Raw genomic sequence first — 6,132 nt, 5'->3', positions numbered from 1 at the left:
CCCGCCCAAAAAAAAAGAACGTCTCACACTCTCAAGTTTATTTAACACACACGGCGGGGCATGGTAGAGCGAGAAGAAGTACAACGGGAGAAATATATACAATGGTGTCGGAGTATACAATGAATATATACAAGGACGAATGAATATATACAATGGTGTCGGGGTATAAAAATGGAGATCTAACTAATTACATGGGATGGGCAAAGGCCCCATACATGAAGTATGAAGGAGAAAAAACTTGAAAATACAAACCTGGGAAAGGAAGATAACAGTCCGACGAATGCGACTACAAAGTTAACGAACCTCAACCCGATTAATCACTCCCGCATACAAAATAATGGGGATTTGACCATCGTAGTGAAGAAATTAACCGATACCAACGCGATGAGGGGGAGCCGCAACATTAAATGAGAGGTTGATTAGCCATTGATGTCATTCAATACGTTTCTTTTTAGATCTTTTGGAAATTCAACTAAAAGATTGAGATTGTATCTCGGATAAAATTGTTGCGGGGATCCACTCTTTTTTGGAGAAGACTTTTAAATTTCTATGTTACCAAATTATGTTGCAAATGATCCATTTTGTTGCTTGCCAATTGCCATATTGAGATTCCGGTGATGTTGTGTGCGAATGTTTGGTTAACGGTGATGGAATCTCGATAATTTATCTAACCAAACATGTCATAATAGTCGTAAGATAAGTAAACAATGTAAGTTAAAATACATTATATAAATTTTACATATGTTTTTGAGTTCCATAATGGTTACTTTCTGTTTAATCTTGAGTGATGCATCTTTGAAATTATATAAAAAATAATAATGGATGTTATTGTTTAATTTGATGGCCGTATCTAATACGGAGTATGATCTTTTAGAATGTTTTGACTTGGTGTGAAAATAAAATATCCACTCGTAAGAATTCTAGAAATGTAGGTCCACCCCTTATCATAAACAATTCCGCAATAATATCGCAACCGTTTTAGATTTAGTAGTTTATATATATACCTTTATTTGTTGGCGAGTGATATGTACACAACTTATTTTTATTATGTACACAATCATCGTACACAATCATCATGCTTTACAGTATTGTAGAAAAATGAGTTATGTACGTATCATCACCCTTATTTGTTTATTGTTTATTTGTTGTTCTCTATTTAAGAGCTTGTAATTGTATATAAAAATAAAAAAAGAAGTTATACCGTAAAGAGTATATTAAAATTGATGCATCTAATTACATTCATCGGTACATATTTATACTAGTACTTAATTTACTATACAAGATTGATGTGTCCATATTTATTACAAGTAGGTGAATATTTTCATATCTTGACTTTTGTGTACATATTATAACACTCGCTCCTGGATGACAGTTTAATTTAGTGAGCAACTAGTACTTTCTCGTTAAAGAAAAATTCAGTGGAAAAAATTTTAGCTAAGAGAAAAAGAGTACAACGTATTTAAACATGTTGAGTTGTTATATCTTTTGAACATGCTTCATACCAATATTGTGAACGTGTTTTTTGAAAGTAGGAGTTGAGATGTTTTGGTGAAAGATCAGCAGAGCTATTGATGGATTGAACATATCTCATTTCAATCTAGTTGTCCTTAATGAGATCTTGAATATACGAGAAGAATCTAGGATGTACATGTTTTGTTCGGTCACTTTTGATATGCTATTCTTTCATCTGTGCTATGCAAGTTACATTATCTTCATAGGTAATTTTTAGACTTTTATCACGTTCTATTCCACAAAATGAGTTGTGTCAATGATCTCAACCAATCACAATCCCGGGTAGCTTCGTGTAATGCAATCATTTCAGCATTTTTTATGATGTTGCAACAAGTGTTTGTTTTATTGAACGTCATGAGATTGTGGTCCCTTCATTTACGAATACATGTCCAGTTTGAGATTTGACTTTATGCGGAACAGATAAATAACTTGCATCTGCATAACCAATCAAATCTTGTTTTGAATCATCATAATCAAATAATTCTAAATCAATAGTTCCTCGAAGATATCGAAATATATGTTTGATCTCATTCCAGTGTCTTTTGGTAGGACCTGAGCTAAATCTTACTAACAAAATAACTGCAATAGAAATGTCAAGCCTCGTTCAATTCGTAAGATACATAAGAGCTCCAATTGCACTAAGATATGGAACTTCTGAACCAAGATACCTTCATGATCTTCAAGGGGACGAAATGGATCAGTGTCAACATTGAGTGACCTAACAACCATTAAAGTACTCAATGGTTTTGCCTTGTCCATATTGAAACATTTTAAAATCTTTTCGGTATAAGTTGTTTGATGTACAAGTAAACCATTAGGCATATGCGCAATCTACAAACCAAGACATTACTTGGTTTCTTCAGGATCTTTCATTTTTGGTTTTTCGAGAATCTTTCATTTTTGGTTTTTCGAGGATCTTTCATTTCAAATTCTTTATTTAAAAGTTGAAATGCTTCATTGATCTCTTTATTTGTCCTTATTATGTTAAAGTCATCGACATACACAACTATCATCACATATCCGGATGTTGTTTTCTTAATGAAAACATATGGGCAAATAAGATTATTTGTATACCCTTTCATTATCAAGTATTTGACTTAATCGGTTATATCACATACGTCCCTATTGTTTCAACTCATACGAAGATCTTTGTTGTAATATATAATCATATTGCTAACATTAATTTTTTGTCGTTAACAATGACTCTACTCTAAGGTGCTGTTTGTTTTTTAAGATGTTTTTGTCTGAAGATCTGCGAACCACATCTGTAGAAAAGATGTAGTCTAAAAGTCTGCAAACTGAATACATAAAACTGTTTGTTTTTTTGTCTGCAAAATCTTCTTAATTATAATTTTGACAACTAAAAACTAATGAATAACATAAAATATTGACATCAATCTCCATCTATGGATTTATTTTCCAAAAATGTACGCTGCACACAAATACAAAATTAGAAGAAATTTATTACATATCTTTAATGAATAAAAAAATAAAACTGAGTAAGAATAGATTGAAGGTCGAGCACTTTTTAATTCAATATATTTGACCAACAAATTGATTGGTGAATGTTTAAATCAACCACAAAGGAAAAAGATAAAGTATTTACGGATGTTTCTTGAATGTTTGGATCTTCTGATTGAAACCAATTAACCGGAAATAGCAGCTCCAAACACCATCACATGATATTAACACCGGAGGAACCACCGGCGTCGTCACGTGCCATGATTTCGATTGGGGTTTCTTAAACTGACGATGAATGAGTGCAGTTTTATAGATAAATCGTTGTGGCGCTTCTTTGTTGATGAACAATATTGTTTCTTTCAATTTAGGGGTTTGTTCTTGAAGGAAAAAAAATAGAAACAACCCCTAATCTCATGTATAGAAGAAAGTAGTTAAGTAGGTGGTGCCAACAGAGGTGGTGTTGCTACCGGAGATGGTGGTGCCGCCGGATATGGTGGTGCCGCCGGAGATGGTGGTTCAGCCGGAGATGGTGCTCTGGATGTGTGAAGTATATGAGAAGGATTGAATGGGATAAGATTAGGAGTTAGAACAAAATGTCTTCAAAAGTAAGAAGCTATATTTTAGAGCTTCTAATTTGAAGACCTTTAAAGATCTTTTTTTGTCTTATGTCTTCGAAAAAACAAACGGTCTGCAATTAAAACATCTGCCTGCTCGCAGACATAAGACAAGACATAAGACAAGACATAAGACAATATAAGATCTGCAAAGGAAAAAACAAACAACACCTAAATAACTATTAATGTTATATGTTGATTTAAATATATGATAGTGAGCCTTACAATTTTGATATTTTCACTCTTATATTACAGACTACAAATATTCGACTTTATATTTCTATGTAAATGTATTTGAACAACTCATATTTGATATAAACATGATGCTTCTGATGTAGTCTTGAATGGATCGTATAAGTGATTAAATATAATGCAAAAAACATATCATGTTTAAAACCCCGAAAATTTGCAGGTTATAACCTAGTTACTTTTATATGAAAACGAGTATCGGTACGGCCCGTGCGTTGCTGCGGGTATGTTTCGGATGTTTTTTCTACCTGTTGTTCGGTTGTGGAACATAAACTAATATTATTCAGTTGCATAAGTACTTGTTTGTCTTGTACCAACCTACAAATTAAGAGGACCAATAGCAATCATATCCATTAGTCCATTAGATTAGTAAATTAAAGGTATGTTTTATCTAACAACTCAATTTACAATTGTCAAGTTTTCAAGTAATATAATACAATCTGTGAATTAGCCGCTGGCCCATTGCTTCGCTTAATCATACTTGAGTTCATATTTCATTAAAGCGCAAAGCTAACTTTATATTGTAGGATAAAATTGTACACATGCACTTCATTTGTAGTGATCCATAAATGAACACCAAAGTTACTATAGTCAAAGTTGGGTTCATGTACTATCCGATTCCACTCATGTCTTCATGTCTTGGTCCTGGTCTACCCTTCTTCGCTTTTAGCCTGACGTAAGTATATGGTTCACGAAATCAGCACCATGTTTAACAGTTTATGTAGTGGTTTAGATCAAACAGTTTGAAAACTATAAGAATCAGGTAGTAAGGTGAGATGAAGCGTTTACGGTCCCATCGTGGATACGGTTACCATAGCAACATGCTACTTGTTTAATGGCGTTTAGAAAGGAGTGGGATTATCACCTGTAAAAAAGGATTGGATACTCTTGGTCTATAAATCAACAATTTAATTAATTAGGAGCACAATCTTAGAACTATAAACGGCTAAACCATGTGTGGCACTATGGGCGTGTTAGGTGGGTTGAGTAATAATATAAAAGACAAAACAAGTAATGCTTTACAATAGTGCAAAACGGGTTGGGTCAACACACATGACACTTATTCGCATGAATTAAGTATAAAATTAGTAACCAAATCTTAACTTCAATTGCTAATAACATACTTCGTCATGTTTCGAAAGGACAACCACGTAGCTCTAATATAAAAGGACTCTGCTTTTTATCATAGAATGTGAAGTACCTTTTATTGTTATTTTCCATGACCAGTTTATTCTAAGCAACTATTGTTAGTTGTCCATCCTTAACAAACATCCGAGCACCTGAAAGAAACATATAAATTAGAAGAGAATATTGTCATTAACAAATGAAAAGAAAGGTTTAAATTTATATCATGTATGGCAATTAATAAAAGAAACACACCAAATGAAAAGGCAAAGATAAAAAATCGATTAACAAACAAAGTTTTCAATAATAAATGAGGTAGATATGTATCTTTGCACAACCATGTGATTTCTTTCCGAAGCTAATTTAGGTTATGGACATGATATAATTAGTGAGTTTGGTTCCTGTCAATGGTCTTCTTTGCGTGGTGCCACTGGGAAACCATTTGCAGGTAGTAGGTGTACATTATGGAACTTACTTACCTGCCCAAATGTAAGAGAGGTCATGTAGGTTTGGTCCCATCTCTTTGTAGCTTCGCCGAACAGATCGGATATCCTATAACCTGAATTACGCTGTAGTAGGTTTGCAATATAATTTTTTCCATATAGTTCAAATTAGCTTGAATTGCACTGCGGCCAGTGCCCTGGAAATTTGGTGGCCCTGTAAATTTGTAGCAGATTGTATTCATTAGCTTCATGATTTTTTTAGTGTATATATTATAAAAGGATAAGTTGGAGATGCTACTTACATGTGTGCCAATAAGAATGCAGCAGTATGCAATGGGTCTTGAATCGTGTGGTTTTTTTGCTACCCGACGTCTTTACATAATAGCCTATATTGTTTTTTGTCTATCACCTGGTCGTCATTCATGAAACTGTTACCAGCTGTACATTTTGTTCTGTTTTGCAAAATCACAAATGGTTTGAAACATGATGTCAATATGATATATAGGTTGTTTTTGACTTAGATATAAAAGACTATGACCTATGTTTTACATATTTTAATCAGTAAGTCTTTTTAGACTATGTTTTTTGACAGTATTAAATTCATAAACACCCCTTCTAACATTTATACTGTCATTGATCTCACATCACCACAATAAGTGCAGGCACAGCTGCAGAAACCAAGGCCTTTGTAAAAACTTGTAACACCTATAGCACACCTGAGTTTGTAA

General features: G+C 33.4%; 1 long non-coding RNA gene across 1 annotated transcript; it reads right to left on the bottom strand.

Annotated features, from left to right (window-relative positions):
- Nucleotides 1–4,254: 4,254 nt before the first annotated feature.
- On the bottom strand, nucleotides 4,255–5,847 carry LOC139885582 (uncharacterized). Its single transcript, XR_011772002.1, has 4 exons — nucleotides 5,707–5,847; nucleotides 5,441–5,618; nucleotides 5,038–5,116; nucleotides 4,255–4,701 (listed from the first exon to the last, which is right to left on the bottom strand). It is a non-coding gene; the product is annotated as an uncharacterized lncRNA (long non-coding RNA).
- Nucleotides 5,848–6,132: the final 285 nt, after the last annotated feature.

This window comes from Rutidosis leptorrhynchoides, chromosome 1 (genome assembly GCF_046630445.1).
Source record: "Rutidosis leptorrhynchoides isolate AG116_Rl617_1_P2 chromosome 1, CSIRO_AGI_Rlap_v1, whole genome shotgun sequence".
Lineage (NCBI taxonomy): Eukaryota > Viridiplantae > Streptophyta > Magnoliopsida > Asterales > Asteraceae > Rutidosis > Rutidosis leptorrhynchoides.
Note: the sequence above shows the minus strand (reverse complement) of the source record. Positions and strands in the feature narration are given on the sequence as shown.